This window comes from Panthera pardus, unplaced genomic scaffold (genome assembly GCF_024362965.1).
Source record: "Panthera pardus isolate Hobbes unplaced genomic scaffold, ASM2436296v1 HiC_scaffold_21, whole genome shotgun sequence".
NCBI classification, from domain to species: Eukaryota; Metazoa; Chordata; class Mammalia; order Carnivora; family Felidae; genus Panthera; species Panthera pardus.
This window is the reverse complement of record NW_026526777.1, coordinates 20718483-20740936: the sequence shown is the minus strand read 5'-3', so window position 1 is coordinate 20740936 and position 22454 is coordinate 20718483. Positions and strand designations below refer to the sequence as shown.

The 22454-nt window shown below is 35.9% G+C and overlaps 1 long non-coding RNA gene across 2 annotated transcripts in view; it reads right to left on the bottom strand.

The window, feature by feature from the left end:
• The window catches only part of LOC109276559 (uncharacterized), a 95101-nt gene that overhangs the window by 32920 nt on the left and 39727 nt on the right, over window positions 1-22454 (bottom strand). Inside the window, exon 3 of one of the 2 annotated variants that reach the window (XR_008424549.1) lies at window positions 424-576. The exons of the other annotated variant lie outside the window; for it this stretch is intronic. This is a non-coding gene — a long non-coding RNA (uncharacterized LOC109276559). The remainder of the gene's footprint in view (window positions 1-423; window positions 577-22454) is intronic. 2 annotated transcript variants of the gene reach the window in all.

The window sequence follows — 22454 nt, the reverse complement described above, 5'->3', positions numbered from 1 at the left end:
GCTGTCAGCCATCCAGAAAGAGAGTTTTCACCAAAGTCTTCTCATGCTGGCACCCTAATCTCAGATTTCCAACCTATAGAACAGTGAAAAGATAAATTTCTGTTGGGTCAAACCAGGCTATGACATTTTGTTATGGCAGCCTGAGCTGACTGAAACACCATCTACCTGGAAAAATTTCTATCTGAGATCAATTCAACTGCCTACTTTTTCCATGTCCACACTTGATGGAGCTGTTGAGCAAACTGAGATTTCTAAAGGACTGGTAACACAATTTATTTCTCCTTATTTTAGCACTCTCCAGCAGCCCTCTAGTCAGAACAGGAGAAGTTCGTGGCAATTGTGATTCTTTTTTAGTCATTTCAAACTTTTGTCTCCACCTCCCCCCTCCCCCCTCCCCCCTCCCCCCTCCCCGCCCTTACTCACACAGAGGAGAATTGCTTCTTCTACTTTACTGGAGGGACTGCAAAGAAACACATAATATGGAGATTCTGGATCATGTCTTTAACTCTGACACTTGCTGGTTATGTGATGCCGGACAAACTGTCTTCTCTGAGGCATTGTTTTTGTACCTGCAAACTGGGAGGATATTATCAATGTCACAGGAAATTCTGAGTGTTAGATGACCTCTGACCACCCTGGTTGAGATATAAAATATAATCAATAAATATTGATTACTATATTTGTTCATATTAAGAAATGGAAACCACTTTGCTGGAATTCTCTCAGCTTCTTGCCACTGCACCTTTAAAATTGTTCATATTTTTGTTTATTCTTTCCTTCCATTACAGTGTAATAAGTCCTTCCTCAAACTCATTCCTCAGCTGCACTCTGCCTTCATGAGGTCCTTGCTCTATTAGTTATACTTACTTATCTCCTCTAACTTCATATTCTTCCTCCATGCTGCATATTTCCCATTAACCTTTAGACCTAGACAGATTTCTCTCATATTTTAAGATAAAGCTATTGCTTTGTCTCTCATTATTGTGCCTTCTCTCTTTCTTCAAACCATTCACTTTCCTGCATTTGGCTAATGGCTCACAACTCAAGATTAATCTAGAAATCCTTCCATAATTCCTGCAATCTGGTTTAGATGCCTTTTTTTTTTTTTTTTTTTTTTTTTTTTTTTTTTTTTTTCATGTCATCCTTTAGCAAACTGCTCCTCCCTGTCAAACAAAGCACATGTCACGTTGGAATTGCCTCATTGCTCCTCTGTGTCTCCAAAATACTGCAAGCTCTCTCAGGGCAGGAAACCTATATTTATCCTATTTATTACCGTGTCTTTGATACTGTGCACAGTGCTTTGGGATATAGTAGGTATTCAATGACCATTTCTTCACTGAATAAAGAGAAATAGACATAAAGCTTAAGGAAAAATAACAAGAAAAGCTGAAAGTGTTAGAGATATTTTAAAATTGTTGTCTCGACTACTTACTGGCTTACATATTATCCTGAGGCTCTGTTACAATTTGTAAGATATATTTAGAAAGTTAACAAAGTAGAGATTTGATGCTACAGAGGCTTAATGTTAATCCTTGTGTAAAATATAATTTAAGAGTAATTAAATGGTCAGTGCACTTTTGAACTTGCTGAATTGCTTCTCCATTTTTTTTGTCTGTAGTTAGACTTAATTCCTCTCAAGGGTAATAATGGTAAAAGGCCAGAAATTTGTGTAAAGGCTTTACTTTTCTTTTTTTTATTGACACTACTATTCTTGAAATCCTCATATTCTGAATGGAACCAACTTTACTTAAAAGGGAATTTGGTATGTTCTGAGCATGGCACAGAATATATTGATGGTGTTATAAATCTTAGACCATTGAACGACACAATAGTCTCCTAAATGAGACACCAGTCACTCCCACTCCTTTTGTTTTATCATAAAGACTGGAAGGGCTACCAACAGGAAGCATCCTGGAGAACGCAGTGTACTAGTTTGGCTCATAAGATTTTATGAAAGCTGTGCTCTCTGAGTTAAATTATATTGCCTGACTCCGAGGACACAGAGGATGTCCGATAGCCGATAAAATATTTTAACATTCTTTCAGTCATGGTGACTGCTTCCTTTTTTGAAATTACGCCAGTCACAAAAGGCCATGATGACTACAATAAAAAAAGGGGTGGGGTTGACAGGTGTGTGTAGCCACAAACGGAGAGCTCTTTCTGCCTTTATTCCTGGGGCTGGACCTTAATTATTAAGACTTTTCCAACATTTAATCATTAATAATCTCAAAGTCAAGGAAAACCCCTCTTCTAATGCCTTTCTAGACGTTAGAAAGAAAACACAGAAATGCTATATAGCTTGATCAGTACCCATAAAATGCTTTCTTGTTCAAGTGGGTAATTTATAATTCAGTGATCCACATCTCATCCCAATCTCCACTCCTACCAGATACTCTGATAATACCACCGTCCATTCTCCGGGGCCACATGTCCTTTCTCCCTGTCCTCTTGAGAAAGACTGAAGGAAAAGAGACACGTGATGCCTTTTATTGTGTTGCATGTGAAAGTTGCAAAGAAAAAAACAAGCAAAACGAACAAACCAAAGAATCAAAAGGCTGGCCTGATGGCCACCGTCTTACGGCATTTCCTCACAGTTCTTCAGCCAGACTTGAAAATAAAATCAGAGGAAGATTGATAGTTCTTTTTTATTTAGTACAATATTTGAAATAAGGACATATTATAGCGCTTCTTTATTTTTTTTTAATGCTTATTTTTGAGAAAGAGAGAGAACAAGTAAGGGAGGGGCAGAGAGAGAAGGAGACAGAGGATCCAAAGTGGGCTCCTCACTGACTGCAGACAGCCTGATGCAGGGCTTCAACTCACAAGCTGTGAGATCATCACCCAAGCTGAAGTCGGACACTTAACCGACTAAGCCACCCAGGCGCCTCTCTTTAATACTTTTTCTAAACTGAACACTTCTGTGGATCAAATTAAGGGTTAAGCAGGGTTCCCAATTTGCAACCCATGGACTTGGATATAAATGCATTCCTTGCTGGTAACATCAGTTTTTGTATATGTGAGCAAGTGTGGTTTTCTTAGGCGATTTTATCAGATTGCACAGGGAATTGAAGATCTGGAAAGGATTAAGAATTGCATATCTCTGTATATAGAAATATATAGATATAGCTATAGATAAAAATATAGATATATCTTACCAACTATATTTATAATGTAAGTATATATGTGCATCTATATATGTGTGAATACATATAAATACATACAAACATATACATGCTTACAATATTTACACATATGCATATAATATACACCAACACTTAAAGTTATTGACATTTAGAAATGATCAAAGGTTTTACAAAAAGAAGATGCTGAATATATTGAACATTTCATTCTAAGGAAACATAGATCATAACAGAGGTCACCAGGGTGATAAATTGCTTAGGGAAAGAAAAAGAGATACAGAGATGTTTTGTAGTAAAGTCGAAACACATGAAAGAATGAATAACATCAAGATCCTTTGTATAATTTAATTTTTCTTTTCATTTTCTTGATTTTCCTCCTTGGTTTGCTTTTCCCAAAATGACTATCAGTAAATGGTTATGTCAATGTTAACAAGAGATGCACTAAGCACAATTAATTTCATTAATGTCTTCTCATCACTCATCATGGGCACATATATTACCTTAGAACTAAGTCAGAACTAAAACAGCTCCAATGTAATGCGATTCGAGATTTAATGCTTTCCGCGCTTCATAGGTACATAGACAAAACGCTTAGATTATATTCTCTGTTAGAAGGGGCGGAGAAAATCTAGCATTTTCATCATGAAAACTTTAGTGATGGGTTCCACAAACACGGTTTTGAGGACCTAAACTGTGGCACTGGAGTTCTCTAACTCTTTTACAGATGGCTCCAATTCCTTTTGGCCACGATTTGGATTTAGTCGGGCAAAGTCAGCATTGCACAATGCAGAGAAGATGTACTTTAAAAGAATCTCTAAGCACAGTTTTGTTCACAGTCAGTGATGCACTTTAGCCAGCAAGTGTTTAACTTCTAACTTAATAAAATTACCAAAATGTGGATTTTAAAATAGAGAGGTATTTAAGAAATGTCTCTTTGGGGAGTGATTGCTATCAACGGCATGTAAAGCACAATTGGAGATTGCAATCGTACTTACTGTAAAAGAGCATCTGCTCCTGGGCCTATTAATCCTCTTGCTTATAAAAACTATCCAGGCCTGAGTGCACACGTGGAGGGGAGGGAGGCAGAGCCCGCTCGCTGCTGGGAGCCTCAGGTGGGGAGGAGGCCAGGGGCAGTGAGAGTGTCTCTGAAAGCTACTTTAGGGCACTAATGTCCAGCATCTGTTTGCTAATACTGTTTTATCACTCTGCTAGGCCATATCCAGTTTATTCAATCTAACATAGACAATGAACATGAAATCTTTAGGGTAGCTAAGGACATTTCCTAATGAATATAAGAACCTTAGAAAGGGAAATGATGATAATGGATGCAACAGTGCTCTTTGAATCACTAGACCAAGTAAATTGGACATGACATAATAGCTTCTTGTTCTTGCCAGAGACTCACTCTGGCTCCTCAGAGAGGAATTCAGTCATTTCTGTTTTGGTCAACTCTTTATCAGCTGTTTGAATCATTTGATGAATAGCTCCAGTGAATATCCTAGGGCCTGGAATTTTTATGAATAGCATAGGGTGCTTGTCTATGTACTAGAAGAATTTCTTCAAAAAAATTTTTTTACATTTATTTATTTTTGAGAAACAGAGTGAGACAAAGTGTGTGTGGGGGGCAAGGGCAGAGAGAGGAGACACAGAATCTGAAGCAGGCTCCAGGCTCTGAGCTGTCAGCACAGAACCTGATGCGGGGCTCGAACCCACGAACTGTGAGATCATGACCTGAGCCGAAGTTGGAAGCTCGACTGACTGAGCCACCCAGGTGCCCCTGTAATGGAAGAATTTCTAATGTTTTGGCTAAACATATTTTCCTTGCCAAATCTCATATCCAGAGTTAAGTGCAATGAAGTGATGGGCCCAATTGGATTCTTTTGATAGTTGCCTTCATTTTCACCTTTATATTTCAGTAGAATAATACCAATGAAAGCACAGTGGGGCTAAAGCATACCACCAGTTTCTACTAAAATTGGTCCTTTTTTTTTTTAAGTAATCTCTATGCCCAACATGGGGCTTGAACTCACAACCCTGAGATCAAGAGTCATATGCTCTACACGCTGAGACAGACAGATGCCCCAAATGAATTCCTTTTTTAAAGTAGGTGATGCTGTTTAAAAATTGATATTCAACCTTGTAGAGTTTAAATTTTGCATTTAATTAATAACAATAATTAATAACTAGTTTTAATATAATGTTTATTTTCAGCTGAAGTTCTAAATGTTTTACATCTAATAATTCATTTAATTTTCACAAAAATTCTATGACATAAAGACAACTAATATCTCTGTTTTACAGATTTGAACCAATGCCCCAGAATCTATCTATACTCTTCAGCACTATGCTGTAATACCTCTCAAAAATTTATAATATGAATTAGGATTATTTAGTGTTGCTGATCAACTATGTGGTAACATAGAGGAAAGATTTAAAAATGCTTGTTTCTGGGAGCCTGGGTGGCTCAATCGGTTAACATCTGACTTTGGCTCAAGTCGTGATCTCACGGTTCCTGAGATCGAGTCCCATATCGGGTGAGCTCCAACCCTGCTTCAGGTGAGCAAGAGCCCCGCTTCCAGTAAAAATAGAAAAAACCCCAGGAGCCCCATTTTGGGTGAGCCCTGCTTTTCTCTTTCTCTCTCCTCCCCCCCTCCCCCCCCCCCCCCCCCGCCGCTTTCTGCCCCTCGTGGGATTCCTCTCCCTCTCTCTCTGCCCTTTGCTCACTTGTGCTCCCCCTCAAAAAAAAAAAAACTAAAAAAAAAAAGAAAAAATGTGTAATTACTAAAAACAGCAATTGGTATTGAAATCTATTGATATTTAACTCTATTATTGATTATGCTTAATTAAACATGTTTAATGCACTTGACCTTATGGTTTCTTGAGGCTATGAGGACTATAGAGATGTGCTCGGTTATGCTAAGTAAAGAGGCTTTTGATTAAGAAAGAATAGGAAGGGGCATCTAAGCATCCTATTCTTGGTTTCAGCTCAGGTCAAGAGTTTTTGTGAGTTCAAGCTCCAAGCTCCGTGTCGGGTCGTGGGCTAACAACCCAGAGCCTGCTTGGATTCTCTCCTTCTCTCTCTGCCCCTTTTCTATTCTCTCTCTCTCTCTCTTTCTCTCTCTCTCTTTCTCTCTCTCTCTCAATAAATAAATAAACATTAAAAAAAAAAAAGAAAGAATAGGAAGTACTGGGTTGACCAGACCTGGGGGTTGGAGGGGGGAAACAGAAAATAGCTTGAACAGCTGCATATTCAGGCCCACATTCAAAATAAACACTAATTCTGCAGTCATGCTCTAGGGAGAAGTGGAACTTTGCTCAGCATTCAACACCGCTCTGGTAGCAACCTGGTTCTCTGTGCTGCCTCCAGAAAGGTCCATTATTCTTTCTTCCTGAGCTTTGCTATTTTATGTCCCAGTTCATCTCTGTTTCAACTGCTTTTACTTCAGCTGCTGACTCTAGCTTTGCATGTTTCACGTTCGAACTCTTCAAGAGAGAGCATTTGTGTTAGTTGAATTGTCACCATCCAGTATAGAAGCATTTCTTATGGACAAAATCCTGTGACCTAGGGATGGCTGCCTTAGGGTCCAACACCCACCCCTGCTCCAAACAGCTGTGCCCAAGACTGAAATGTATGCATATGAAATTCCTAGGCCGATTCCCTCTAAAGAGAGCTAACGGCAAACATTCAACACATTGTGTCCAAATCATAACTCTGTGTATTTTCCCCTAAATTATGTAAATGTTAGCCTAAAAACTTTCCCCAATGAAGCTAAATATCCATTATATTTAATAAAGTTTTTGTTTAAAATGGATTAAAGTAGTATTTTCTAAACATAATTAAGGAAAAATTATTAGGTAAGTTCAATTTGAAGAAATATTATACAAATCCATATAAATTTAAATATACATGACCAACTTCCTAATCCTTATACTTTTTTCTTACAGAGATTGAAGAATTGAGAGCAGATGTATCTTTCATTGATGAACTAGAAGTTTAATATTGAAATAAATTCTTTTAAATAAGTCTTCAGTCGTTTGGTTCTGTTGCTATCAGTTTCTTTTTATTTCACTGTTAATAAAAAAAAGCAATTACTGGGGCGCCTGGGTGGCGCAGTCGGTTAAGCGTCCGACTTCAGCCAGGTCACGATCTCGCGGTCCGTGAGTTCGAGCCCCGCGTCAGGCTCTGGGCTGATGGCTCGGAGCCTGGAGCCTGTTTCCGATTCTGTGTCTCCCTCTCTCTCTGCCTCTCCCCTGTTCATGCTCTGTCTCTCTCTGTCCCAAAAATAAATAAAAAAACATTGAAAAAAATTTTTTTTTAAAAAAAAAGCAATTACTCTGTAATTTCTTGGGTAGCATGTGCCTTTCAAACTTAAAGACTGTTGGTACAAGTAATAAGATATATTACACTGAAAGGATTCTGTTCCTGTGGATGAATATGTGTCCTTCTATGTGTGTTATTAGCTTGACTTAGTGATGGCACTTCGCTGATGGATTATTCACCTAAGCTTTCCCCACTATCAGGAATCTTTTATCCCTGTATTCTTGTGACAGTTTAATATGGCAGACCTCTGCACTGATCCTCAGACAGTAAAAGTTCTGTTGGGAAGAGAGAAGGAACTAAAATGAGAATAAAAGCGAGTTGTAGTGAGCTGAGCTTTCTCAGAAAACTGAGACACCCATGTCTGAACATTTAAAAAATTTTCTTTCTTTTGCTACAGGATGATCTGTTTTGAAATAACAGGTTTTCTTTTATTATTATTATTCTTGAGGTAAAATTGGTCTATAATGTTACATAAACTTCAGGCATACAACATTACAACCCGATGTTTGTATATACTACCAAGTGATGATCACTGTAAGTCTAATCACTATCCATCACCATTCAGTTGAGCCCCTTCACTGGTTTTAACCACCCCAAAACCCCTCCTCCTCTGGGAACCACCAATCTATTCTCTGTATTTATGAGCTTATTTTCATTTTGTTGTGTTTGTTAATTTGTTTTGTTTTTTTAGATTTCACATGTAAGTGAAATCATCTGGTATTTGTCTTTCTCCATCTGACTTATTTTACTTAGCGTAATATCTTCAAGTTTCATCCAGGTTATTGTGAACAGCAAGATTTCCTTCTTTTTTTATGGCTGAGTAGTGTTCCATTGTGTGTGTATATCTATGTATCTATGTATCTATCTATCATCTATCACATCTTCTATCCATTCATCCATCTTTGGACACTTAGATTGTTTCCATATCTTGGCAATTAATTGTACACCGTGCTGCTATAAACATAAGGGTGCAGATATTTTTTCAAATTTGTGTTTTCATTTTCTTTGTATAAATACCCAGAAGTAGAATTATTGGATCACATAGTTCTAATTTTTATTTTTATTTATTTTTAAAGCTTTTATTTTGTTAATTAATTTATTTTTTAAAGTTTTTATTTATTTATTTTGAGAGAGAGAGAGAGAGGAAGAGAGAGAATCCCAAGCAGTCTCTGCATTGTCATCATGGAACTCCATGTGGGGCTCAAACTTACAAATTGTGAGATCGTGACCTGAGCCAAAATCAAAAGTCGGATGCTTATCCAACTGAGCCACCCAGGCACCCCTAGTTCTATTTTTAATTTGGGAGAGAATCTCCATATTGTTTATCATAGTGGCTGCACCAATTTACATTCCCACCAGCAGGGAGCAAGAGTTCCTTTTTCTCTATATACTCTCCAACACTGGTTATTTTCTGTCTTTTTGATAATAGCCAGCCAGTCTAATAGGTGTCAGGTGATACCTCATTGTGATTTTGATTTGTATTTCCTTGATGATTAGTGACATTGAACATCTTTTCATATGCCTGTTGGCTATCTGTATGTCTTCTTTGGAAAAATGTCTATACAGATCCTCTATACATTTTTTAATTGGGTTGTTTGGTTGTTGTTTTTGTTGTTAAGATGCATGAGTTCCTTATATATTTTGGATATTAACCCCTTATTGAATATATGAGTTGCAAACATCTCCTATTCAGTAGCCTGTTGTTTCATTTTGTTGATGGTTTCCTTCACTGTGAAGATGCTTTTTACTTCGATGTAGTCCCATTTGTTTAATTTTGCTTTTTATCACCCTTGCCTTTGGCATCAGATCCAGAAAAACGTCACTAGGACTGATGTCAAGGAGCTTACTGCCTATGTTTTCTTCTAGGAGTCTTATCGTTTCAGATCTTAGATTCAAGTCTGTAACCCATTTGCATTTCATTTTTGTGAATGGTGTAAGACAGTGGTCTAGTTTCATTCTTTTACATGTGACTGTCCAGTTTTCTGAGCACCATTTATTGAAGAGACGGTCCTTACCCTATTGTATACTCTTGGCTCCTTTGTTGTAAATTAATTGACCATATATGTGTGGGTAAATTTCTGGACTCTCTATTCTGTTCCATTGATCGGTGTGTCTGTTCTAAATATAGTATCACACTGTTTTGATTACCATAGGTTTATAGAACATTTTGAAATTAGAGAATGTGACACCTCCAGCTTTGTTCCTCTTTCTCAAGATTGCTTTGACTATTTGGGGTCTTAAGTGGTTCCATATGAAGTTTGGGATCATTTGTTCTATTTCTGTGAAAAATGCCATTGGGATTTTGATAGATGTTGCATTGGATCTGTAGATTGAATTTGACTAAAATGGACATTTAAACAGTGTTCTTGCAATCCATGAGACCAGACTATCTCTCCATTTATTTGTGTCTTCTTCAATTCCTTTCATCTCTGCTTTATAGTTTTCAATGTATGGGTCTTAGACCTCCTTGGTTAAATGTATTCCTAGGTATTTTATTCTTTTTGATGCAATTGTAAATGGGATTGTTTTCTTAATTTCTCTTTCCAGTAGTTTATTATTAGAGTATAGAAATGTAACAGATTTCTGTATATTGATTTTGCATCCTGCAAGTTTATTGAATTCACTTGTTAGTTCTGACAGTCTTTTGGTGGAGTCTTTAGGGCTTTCTATGTATAAAATCATGTCATCTACAAATAATGACAGTTTTACTTCTTGCTTTCCATTTGGATACCATTTATTTCTTTTTCTTGACTAATTTCTAGGACTTCAAGTACTGCGTTGAATAAAGTGATGAGAGTAGGCATCTTGCTTCTAAGAGTATAAACAGGTTGAGTTTGATATTCTGTGTGGGTTTCTCATTTGTGGCCTTCATTATATTGAGGTATATTCCCTCTATACCCATTTTGTGAAGAGTTTTTCTGGTAAATGGATGTTGAATTTTGTGAAATATTTTTTCTGCTTCTATTGAGATGATCATATGATGTTTATTATTCATTTTGTCCATGTGGTGTATCACATTAATTGATTTGTGTATGTTAAACCACCACTGCATCCCTGGAATAAATCCCACTTGATCATGATGTATGATCCTTCTAATGTATTATTGAACTTGTATTGTTAGTTTTATTGAGAATTTTTACATCTATGTTAATCAGGGATATTGGCTTATAAGTTTTTCTTTGTGTATGGTGTCTTTGTCTGGTTTTATTATTAGGGTAATGCTGGACTCATAAATTGAGTTTGAAAGCATTCTCTCTTCTCCAATTTTTTGGAAGAGTTTGATAAGGATAGGTATTACATGTTTGAATATTTGGTAGAATTTACCTGTGATGCTGTCTGGTCCTGGACTTTTGTTTATTGGGAGATATTTGATTACTGATTCAAATTCATTGCTAGCAATTGGTCTATTTGGATTTTCTATTTATGATTCAGTTTTAGAAGATTGTATGTTTCTAGGAATTTATCCATTTTTTTCTAGGTTTTCCAGGTTGGTGGTGTATAATTGTTTGCAGTAGTCTCTTATGATCTTTTGTATTTCTGTGGTATCACTTGCAACTTCTTTTTAATTTATGATTTTATTTATTTGAACCCTTTCTCTTTTTCTTGGAGTCTAGCTAAAAGTCTGCTAGTTTTGTTTATCTTTACAAAGAACCAGCCCTTAGTTTCATTGACCTTTTTTGTTATCTTTTTAGTCTCTGTTTCATTTATTTCTACTCTGATCTTTTATTTCTTCCCTTTAATGGGTTTTCTTCATTGATTTTCTTCTTCTTTAATCTTTACTTGATAGTTGGAATTGAAGCTCAATATGTTATTTTTTTGCTACAAATAATTTTATTTTATATCTGTCATTAAAAAATTCTCCAGCATATTTTACCTTTTGTGAATGCAAAACCCTATTGTGTGGTTTTATTCCCCCGCCGATCTCTGGATATGTGTTGTGAATTGTCTATTATACTAAATTCTGGCTTAACTTTGGTTCCAAGTAGCTTAGAGATAGCTCTGTGCTACTCATTAGTGGAAATGTTTTTAAGCCCATGGTGGTAGGTGAAGGAGAGACTCATAAAATATTTATAAAAAAATAGAATAAACTAGATTCAGAGTGGGAAGTATGGCACTCAAATGCACCACAACTTGAGGTGAGTCACTTAACCCCTCAACCCTCTGTTTCTGCACCGGCAAAAGGGTTATACTACTATTTGTCCTCAGAGGTGGCTGTGAATTTTAAATATTAATATGATGTTTGGTACATTTTGCCATTTCTAAGTCATTTGAAAATACTATTATTATTATTTTTTGGATAAATATAATTCCCTAAGAAATAGAAGCTCCATTAGCTGAATAATACATTATTGGGAGAGAAATAGCCCAATAATACAGCTAACATATAGATAACTCATCTTTCATTTATGGTACTATAGAACATCAGACTATTACAGACAGAAGGGGTTGATATAATATAGTATATTTAGGATTAGAACCTAGGTGTCTCAGAGGTTTCATGTAGGTCCTTGGGGGACCAGAGATGTAATGGAGGAAGGAGGCAATTTAATGGGATTTGATATTTCCCTCCTCTGTTTCCATAAAAGAAGTTCAGCTTTGTTTTTTATATATTTTTGGTGTGTTTCCAAAAGATTTTAAAATATTTTGCCAAAAAATGTTTGAAGATCACTAATGATAATCAACACCCTCATTTATAGATACAATCACTGATCTCCAAATCATGTTTGCCTGTGATTCTAATTGCTAAAAGAGCTGTAGAGTAAAGAAAAAAATATATATATAGTCAAGATCTTAGAACAATGTTTTCAACCTTGGCTGCACATTGCAATCACCTTGAGAGATCTAAAAATCTTGAAAGCCCAGGTGGTTCCCCAAACCAATTATATCAAGTCTCCACAGGTGATTCCAATGTGCAGCCAAAGTTGGAAACCACTGGCTTGGCAGGAGGGAGAGGTGACTTTGACTTAAGTTGATAGGGAAGTGTGTATGGAGAAAGTAGGCTCTGAGTATGATTTGACAGATGGGCTAAATTTTGATGGAAAAAATGGAGGAATTTAGGTGATATAATCATATTCATTTCAGAGAATAAATAGGAGTGAATGGAGATAGAAAAAGAGAAAGAGAGGAGAAAATAAGTATAAAGTGGCATTATGAATCAGAAATTACTTCACATGTCAAATTTGGGCTTTATCATTTATTACCTGTGAAAATATGGCCAACTTAATCAGATAAATCTCTGTTTCTTCATCAGCAAAATGAAAAAGAAAAGGGCCCACTGATGAGGTTTAATAGAGTCTACATGAGAAAATTAAAGCACTTCTCTCAATATCAAGTTATAGAAAACTCTTAATCTTTGTTGACCATTACCATCATCCTTATTACCAACAGATAGCATTGAAAGTTGAAGACTGCCACTCGATTGCCTTAGGGAATCAGGTTGGGCCCAGATTGCGGAAGGCCTTGAATTCCAAGATGAACAGACTTTTCTTTTTTCCTGTTATTGGAGCTTCAGTTTTTGAGCACAGGACCAAAGCAACTAAAATAATGTGTTAGATGTGTATCGTGGCAATGTGCTGGAATGATGGAAGAGAGTGGAAAGCTGGGGCTAGGAGACTGGTTAGGGGAGGTGTACTCTAACCCAAGGAGGCTCCTAGGTTATAGCAGTTGGAATTTATGAGAAAAATTTATGAAAGAGATATTGTTCAAAAAAATGAGTAGAGACTACAGAACAGAAACTGATTTGATTTCTAGGACAGCAGGGAAATCTGAAAGAAAAAAAAATAGTCAAAGTGACTTTAAGCTTGAAATAGTGACAGAGGAGCCAATACCTAGTTTGGAAGAAAAGAGGAGGAGTTCATTTTACACCTTTTCAGTCTGGAGTTAGGGTAGAACCATTAAAAAAAAGGGGAGCAGAGAATTGAAAATGTAATATGGATATCAGGACAGGGGTCAAATATGACAATGGAGTTTGATAGTCACTCATGGAGAAGTCATAATTGATGGTGTGAGAATAGCTGAGATCTCAAAAGAGGATTGTAAAATTAGAGGGGCAGAAGATTGTTCAAATTCCATAAGTGATTAAAATTCACCTTTACAACTACCAGCACCCCCTTCCCATTCTCCATTTCCCTTTCCAACTACAGTTGACCTCTGAACAACATGAGTTTGAACTGCACAGATTCACTCATATGCAAGTTTTTTTTTTTAATAAACACAGAATAGTACTGTAAATGTATCTTTTCTTTCTTACGATTTTCTTAAAACATGTTCTTTTTTCTCTCTTTATTATAAAAATACAGCATACAATACACATACAAAACATGTGTTAATCAACTATATATGTTATTGGTATGGCTTCTAGTCAAGCTGGCTATTAATATATACCCCCTCATTCCCATGTTGTTCAAGAGTCAACTTTCCTCCCGTCAAACTATCTCAAAAGCCTGTTGTTTCAGTCACAGGGACGGGCAATCACTATCCCTCATTCTCTTTCACACACTTGAGATTTTGCATATTGTTTCCACTCACTAGAATGTTCTTCCTTTCTCCCTGGCTACTCTTATGTTCCCTTCCAAACAGATCACTTCTTTTTCCTCCTCTTTATAGCCTTCCCCATTCTCCCAGTCTTTTTATTCTTTTGTGTTCTATTAACACCGTGTCTATATTTTTATAGAAATTTAAGCTGAATTGTGATTTTATGTTTATTTTGTCTCTCTGATTAGTGAGTTCCCATTATGTTATGTGATTAATTACAGATGTTTGATAAACTCTTGTTGAATAAGTGAATAAGTATTTCTCTTGTGTCTACTTCAATACTCATCTATATGCTGTAAGCCTCTAGGGAGGATCAGAAAATGTATAGAAGTGGTATGCTTTGTAGCAAAGGCTGGTGAGCACTGCTGGTATTTGGTGCCTAAATCTCAGGAATGCTAAATATGCTGCAATGTGTGGGATGCTGTTTACAGTGAGTAACTGTTTCTTTCCCAAATGTCTAAAGGGGCACCACTATAAACACTGACCTAAACAGTGCTAAGCAAATAGTAGCTACTAGCAAGTATGGCTACTGAATGGGTGAAGGATCCCAACCTGAGGGGCAAGATCATGTCTGAAGTTGTTTTCAAGCACCGTGGGGCAAGAGAGAAAAGGATAGAGGGGAGGTGGAATAGGGGGTTCTAAGTAAACCGAGCTCTTCTTTTGACACTATTACTTATTAAATTAAACCAGAATGCTCTTTTTCCCCCCTCAAATGTAAATAGCACAATTTGATCAAATATTAGAAAAGACTGTTCTAGAGATTTCACAATAATCAGCTACATATTTAGATTCTTAATCCCTTGACAATTGCATGCAGTGGTGGTCAGTATAATTTTTAATGTCCCCAAAAGAGTAATCTGTCCCAAAGAAATGTTTTCTTACTAAAATTGTGTTGTATCCTTATGACATATAATTATTTTATATATTTTTGCTGTGACAAAATTGAATAGCACTCATGTCAGATGATCCTGAAGAGCCAAAGCAAAGCAAAAAAAGAAAAAAAAAAAGTTTTTCACTTCATAAGTTGCCTTAACTTGGGTAGGGTCATAGATTATTTAATAGAGAGTCATGATCTGTTTTAGAGTTGCTTACCAACCCTTGTCAGACCTGCATATTTACTATGGGGGTTCTTATGGGACCATTTCTTACCCATTCATTATGACTCTTTCCAAGCTCAAGGCAACTGTTATTCTCCATGGTCAAGTCATTTAGTAAAACCACTCTATGACCCGAAGCTGGCTATTTCTAAGGAGTTTATTATTTCTCTCCTTCTGTAAGAGGAAGCTGTTTTCTTGAGCTTTATGAGAAGTGGGATGTGGAGTCCAGTGGTGTGCTTCTACGTGCCATCAAACTCCCAAGGTCTGGAATGCACATAAATTATCTGCCTCCTAACAGGGTAGTGCCAGTTTTGATAATGGGAATCAGAAAATTTACACATATTAGGCAAGAAAAATGGTTTATTGTAATAATAAACACTTTCTTCAGGATATATCTCTACAGTTTTCCCAAACAGATGAAATCATTCAAAGGGTCACCTACACAATCTTTTATTTAATTATGACAGAAAAGATGATAAAGATACAGACATGGGTCCACATTTATTAAAGGCACTGTATTATACTTATTTCCATGTCTATTCTAGTCTCTCCCTCAAAAAAAAGCCCCAAAATTAAACCCCTTGAAAAAATAAACACTATTTGTTTTTTAAGCATAGTGACTAATTATATTTATGATACTAATATAATGCTTAATAGTAGTTGTTAAACAGATGCTTAAGTATAGTATTTAAAAAGTTTCCTACAATGAAATAAAAAAAATGATCAATTTATTAGTAGGATGTCATATGGAAATGAACCACAGGGTGGCACCAGAGTACTTGAAAGTAAGTGCATTACGTTGTACCTATTACAAAACAATGATGGGGCTACTGTTCTTTTAAAAAAATATTTTTAGATTTTTATGTAAATGACTCAATAAAAACATGATTAAAATTTAAAATTTAAAATATTTTCTGGGTACTATTTTGTTCTTAAATGTGAGAGCTCACTGAGTAAGCATTTTAAGAAACAAAACTGTGGATCAAGTCAGAAATGGAAGGCCAGAGAAGGTATATGTAATAAAGAGCATTCCATGGGCTGGCAAAAATGGCTACTTTGCTCTAAAGCATGCAAAATACATAGAAGTATCTATAGATATGTATATATACATATATACACACATACCATTTATTATGTATATTCATATTATATATATGTTGTGTATATGTATGTATACATTATACATAACATATGGTGTGTATTATACATGTGTGTCTACTTTATCTATTTGAGCTAACTTCTATGTATCTATTTATCAAAGCAGAATATTTTTTTCAAAGGAAGTAGGCTGGGCTGTTTTGTGCCATAGTGCCCTTTCTCGAACTGTTCTCTGTCTCATGTTCTTTTCTAGACTCCATGCAGAAACCCCTTCCTTTATAAAGCACTTCCCAACATCACTCCCAAGGAAAACTTGTTACTTGCTTTATCGTTTGTGCCCCATAGTTTCAGTACACAATTTTATATCAGTATCTGTGCCTTGTAAGCACGTTTATTTACTTTACTACCTACTGTATTTTTTTTTTTTAATTGTGACTCATTTAAGAGAAGAATTGTATCTCATTTGGTTTTCGCCCCCAGAGCCTGGCACATAATAGAAGCTTAAGAAATGCTTCATGAACAAATGTCAGACATTTTATGGTGAGAAAATGTGATGCAAAAAAAATGCACAGAACAGAGACTATACTTTAAATTGTGGTTTAAAATGTCAACATTTTCTGCTGACAATCACATTTAATCAATAACAGTGATCATGAATTTTTAAATTCACATTATTTTACTAATATTAATATAAAAATTATTGTTAAATGGTAACTATTCTTCCTGTATTTTGGAGTATGGGGTTGAAGATACTGAAGGGGAGCAGTATTTATCACCTCAAAATATGTCTCTTTGGCATAAAGATTATTTTGAACTTATTATTTTTCAGAAATACTACACACAGGACAAACTGAAAAACCAAGTAGAAGTTACCCTTTGAAAGAGACATTTACATTTATAAGGGAAATTTCCATTTTTAATGGTGTCTCTCTTTCTGTACCAGGAAGAGGAGGATGAGTAAGTCTCTAGAAACTTAGATGACTGGCTCACCACCTTCCCCAGTCTTCTTTAGTCTTCAGCTTCAAATGGCATTTAAGGTGCTGGCTTGGGCCATTTAGGAGAGTTACTCAGTTTTCTTGGGGTCTCCCATGTAGTCCAGACATATATGTTATTAAATTTCTGTTTATTTTTCTTCTGTTAGTCTGTCTTTTATTATGGGGGGGGGGGAGAGTCTCAGCCAAGAACCTAGAAGGGTAGAGGGAAAATTATTTTTCCTACCCCACAAAGCTAAATTGAATAGATATGAAGACTAGACAGATCACTGTTTATGTCAGCCATTTTGCACATTAACTTGTGCCATGAAACTTTCTTACCTCTCTATTCACTGCATCTATAAACCAGATCAATTAAAACTAGACTCAACATTGATCCTTCCATATGCTGGTTGGCACTCCTTCAGCAGCTAGGAGTTTAGATTTCTAATTTTTTTTAAACCCCCTGTTTACAAACCTTCTGCTTATTTTCAAATAATGCAGCAATGCTAAAATCCTGAGCCAACAAGACTTAATTTTCAGAACCAAATGTTCAGCTAAATAAAGATACAGTATCTTGGAGATATGTGGATTAATGAATACCTTTGTGAGTAGTTTAATGTCTTTGAAGAAAAGAGTTTAAAATAATTAAGTTTGCATTATATAAAACTGGAATAGCATTTTCAATGGCAATGTTTGGTGAAACACACACACACACACACACACACACACACACACACACACACAGCATTTTAATTTCTGTTTTTAATAGTGGAAAATGGAGTTGACCAAGATCTCATTTCTGCTACATACCAGTACACTAAAGACACACATGCGCATTCACACACACACACACACCTCAGTCTTCACTAATTAAGATCTTTAGTGATTTGAGATTAAAGATATGTGATAATGATGCATTCTGACCAAACACAAAGGTCTCCCAAGATGTTCACTGGGCAAACTGAAGTAGCGTAGAATCTGGGGACTAGTGCTCTAACTCTGTCATTTTCTTAGATTTTTTTCTATTCTTTTCAGATTAAAAAAAAAGTAAATGTGAGCTTTTTGAGGTAGAAAATCTAGAAGAGATAACAATATTTTCTTTTAAAATGCCATCCGTATTTTCCCTAGTACTATGGACAAAACCTGTTTTTTATTCCTCAGAACTTCAAATGTAAAATTTGTAGATAAAATTAAAAATTATATAGCAGAACCTTAAAACTATGCATGTAAACCATTCCTCTAAATATGGATAACTTCAAGTGTGACATATTTCATATCAATTTCAATTTATTTTAGTAGCAACCCTATGCATGCTTTCTTCTGTATCTTCCTCTTCCTTCTCCCACATAAGAACATATATACTTATTTTATTTATTTCTTCCATACTTTATGTAATCTTTTAGAATCTGTTTTCTGTGCATGATTCATGGATCACTTTGATGAACTATGTTCACAAATTTTCAATCCTTCTATGTTTTTTTCTTTTATTAGCAAGGTGTTGTAGATATCTTACTTGTAGGATAGAATACAAATGGGTGATTTATAAAGGTGTCCTCTCTTTCATTTCACTACTTATTGTTCTTTCTGCCTATACCATTCCCTGGTTTTCTGATTAATACAATGTTAGGCACCCAGTGGCCACTTATTGAATGCTTGATTAATGAATGAATGCACCATTTGCCTTTGAATTACAGATTTTGAGAAGAAAGCAATTGCTACATATACGTGTCTTGACTCCTTATTTTGCTTATAGAAGTTTCAAAAACAGAGGTTATTTCATGTATTTATATCTTATTTCAGCGCTTAGCAGAGTTTTTTACCTGTAGCATATATCATAGTGCTGTTTTCAAAATGTCTAGTTCTGTAATTGTGGCAGTACCATTTATTAGCTGCATTAACAGTTCTTTAAGATTCAGTCCCCATTTTCCCATTGTAAAATGCAGACAATAATGATATCCAGCTAATAGATTTCTTTTGATAATTAAATGAGATAATGTGACAAAAATACTTAACATTACTCTTCCTGCCATTTATTTCTGCTTGATACACCACCCTTAGAACTCATTGACACAAAATGGGAAATATTTTATTATGTTTATAAATTTGGATGGAGAATATTGAAACCAGCAGCCTGAGCTTGGAAGACTCAGATAGCTGAGAATGCATCAAATGCTGAGGGTAGAATAATATGGAGCATACTTTACTGACATATCTGATTGTAATGACCTGAAGAACAGGCTCCCCTGTGGTTGTTCACTGGAGCTCCTTCATATAGCTTCTCTATGTGACTTGTGCTTCTTGGAGTGTGGTGACTGGGTTTCAAGAGGGAGAGTCTTTTTAACTTTTTTTTTAAACATTTATTCATTTTTAAGAGACACAGAGATAGAGCGCAAGTGGGGAGGGGCAGAGAGAAAAGGAGACAGAGTGAAGCAGGCTCCTCTACTTTGTCTTCTATAAAATGGTTTTTTAAAGTTTATTTATTTATTTGAGAGAGATAGAGAGTGGGATAGGGGCAGAAAGAGGGGGACAAAGGATACTAAACAGGCTCTGACCTGTCAACACAGAGCCCCAGGCAGAGCTTGAACCCATAAACTGTGAGATTGTGCCTGAGCCAAAGTCAAACACATAACCGACTGAGCCACCCAGGTGCCCCTCAAGAGGGAGAGTCTTAAGAGGAATGTCTGGAAAGCAAGTGTTCTAAGAGAACCATGTGGAAGATAGTTAATTTTTCTTACTTAGCTTTAGTTGTCACACAAAGTCACTTCCTCATGTTCTTTTGGTTAAAAACCGGCCAAAAAAAAACCCGGCCATTAAGTCCAAACTAGATACCAAGAAAAGATGAATAAGAGTCCACTTGGGAATGGGCAAAATCACATTGCAGGAGAGCTTATGGGATAGAAAATGTTATTGCTGTCATCTTTATTTAATGCAATCTGTCTATATAGTGCTTGACATATACATTTTTTGATCAAAAAATTTTGCCATTATTGTAAAAGGTATTATATCATTATGATGTATACTTATAATATTTTTGCATTTGTAGGATTAGCAATGGTCTCTGATTTAGTGAGCACTCTGAGTTCAGCACCTGGGACAGTAACTCACAAGGTTGGCTCTCAATCATTATTAGCTGAATGAATATGAAGGATTTGATGACTGAGCTAGTTCTACCTTCTGATTATACTTTTCAATTCTTGACCTCCACTGCTTCCTGACAGTTTTTCCTGGAATGAGCTACAAGAGTTTGACCACGAAGATGACTATAGATTCATGATTCTCATAGAGAGTGACTATAAATGGTAACTGGTTCTTGGCTGTGTGTTCTCCCTTCTCCTCACAAAAACATTGTGGAATTGGGATTGAGAAAAACAGAATGTCCTTGTTTAGACAATTTTTTAATATGCGTGTAAGGCAACTCCAATGCTTTTGCTGGTTCCTCTCTTCTCAACTTCCAACTGGAGTACCCCAGCACTCAATTCTTGTACCTGGTGTGTTTTCTACCTAAACTGTCTGCTGTTAGTGAGCTCATCCAGTGCCATGGTCTTAAAAAACATCTATCTGTTATCTATTATCTATCTAAAGCCTCACATACACAACATTTCTGGTCCAGGCCACCTACTCTACATCTCCACTTGACTGTCCAACAGCTAGCTCAAACTTAACATGACCCAGACTAAATTCCTGACATTCTGTTACCCTTTTGATCTGTCAAATACCCTTTTAGTATTATCCATTCACTCAGTTTCTCAGGTTAAAAATTAGTTCTCTTCCCCCTCTTTCTCCTACCATCTAATCCAATATGGAAGACCATTCTCTTGGCTTTGCTTTAAAATGCATTATCACCATTTCTATGGCCCTGATTCATTCCATTATCATCTCTCCTGCATTATATTCGCATAGCCTCCTCCCTGGTCTATTACTTTTGTATGTGTGACTTTCTTGAGTCTATTTTCAACAAAATAGGATAATTGTTTTAAGAATATAAAGTAGTTCATGTTTCTTCTTTGTTCAAAACTCTCCTGTCTTACTCAGTGTCTTCCTATCTTACTCAGACAAAAGTCAAAGTTCTTATAATGGCCTAAAGCGTCCCATAAGCACTAACATATATGCATGTGCATACTCACACAGCTGACTTCCTTTCTAGTTTTTTCTCCCTGTTCTCTTCACCATATCTATACTGTCTTCCTACCAGGCATGTTCCTGCTATAAGACCTTAACAGTTGCTGTTCCCTTGTCCTCAATTTCTCTCTTTCTATATAGCTACAAGACTGGTTTGCTCATCTTCAGGCCATTGTACCAATGTCACCTTTTCAATGACCATCCTTTTAAATTACAACTACTCCATTGACTCCCATAATTCCTCTATTCTTATTTTTTTTTTCCACAGCACTTCTTCACCATCTGACACACTATTCACTTGTTTTGTTTATTTCTCTATTTTTTCTTTGTAAAGCAAATTCTATGAAGACAAGGGCCTTTTTTTTTTTTCTTATTTCCTGCCAGCTCATAGCTAAGTGCCTCTCCCAGGCACTCAGGAAATATTTGTTGAAACAGTGAATACATTAATAATGTATAAATATTACAATATGTTTATATTAAAGTAAAATAAAGTTAAAATAATTTACTATTTATAAGGCATTTATCAAAAACAATACCAGAAGGACAAAGACCATATGATTTCACTTGTATGTAGAATTCAAAAAACAAATGAACAAACAAAAAAAGCAGAAACAGATCGATAACCACAGAGAACAAACTAGTGATCATCAGAGGGGAGAGTGGCAAAGGGATGGGCAAAGTAGGTGAAGGGGGGTTGGAGAATATGGGCTTCCAATTATGGAAAGTATAAGTCATGGGGATAAAAGGTACAGCATAGGGAATAAGGTCAATGGTATTAGTATTAAATAGTATTGTATGGCAACAGATGGTAGCTACACTTGTGATGAGCATAGCATAACATATAGAATTATCAAATCACTATGTTGTACATCTGAAACTAATATAACATTGTATATCAACTATACTTTAATTAAAATATATAATAATCCCTTTCAAGAACACTCAATATGTTTTTTTTTTTTTTTCATTAACTATATTTTCCCAGTTACCTAAAGTTTATTTCAGGTTATTCTGCTTCTCCAAGAGCCTCAGCAGGCTGAAGGTCCTTTATTAACTGCTTTGTGTGCATCCATACAGCTTCTCTAGTGAAATAGTTCACACATGAGAAGTCATTTGAGATCCTAAGAGAATCTGGCTAGGTTTGAATCTTCATTTTAAATATATTATTCTT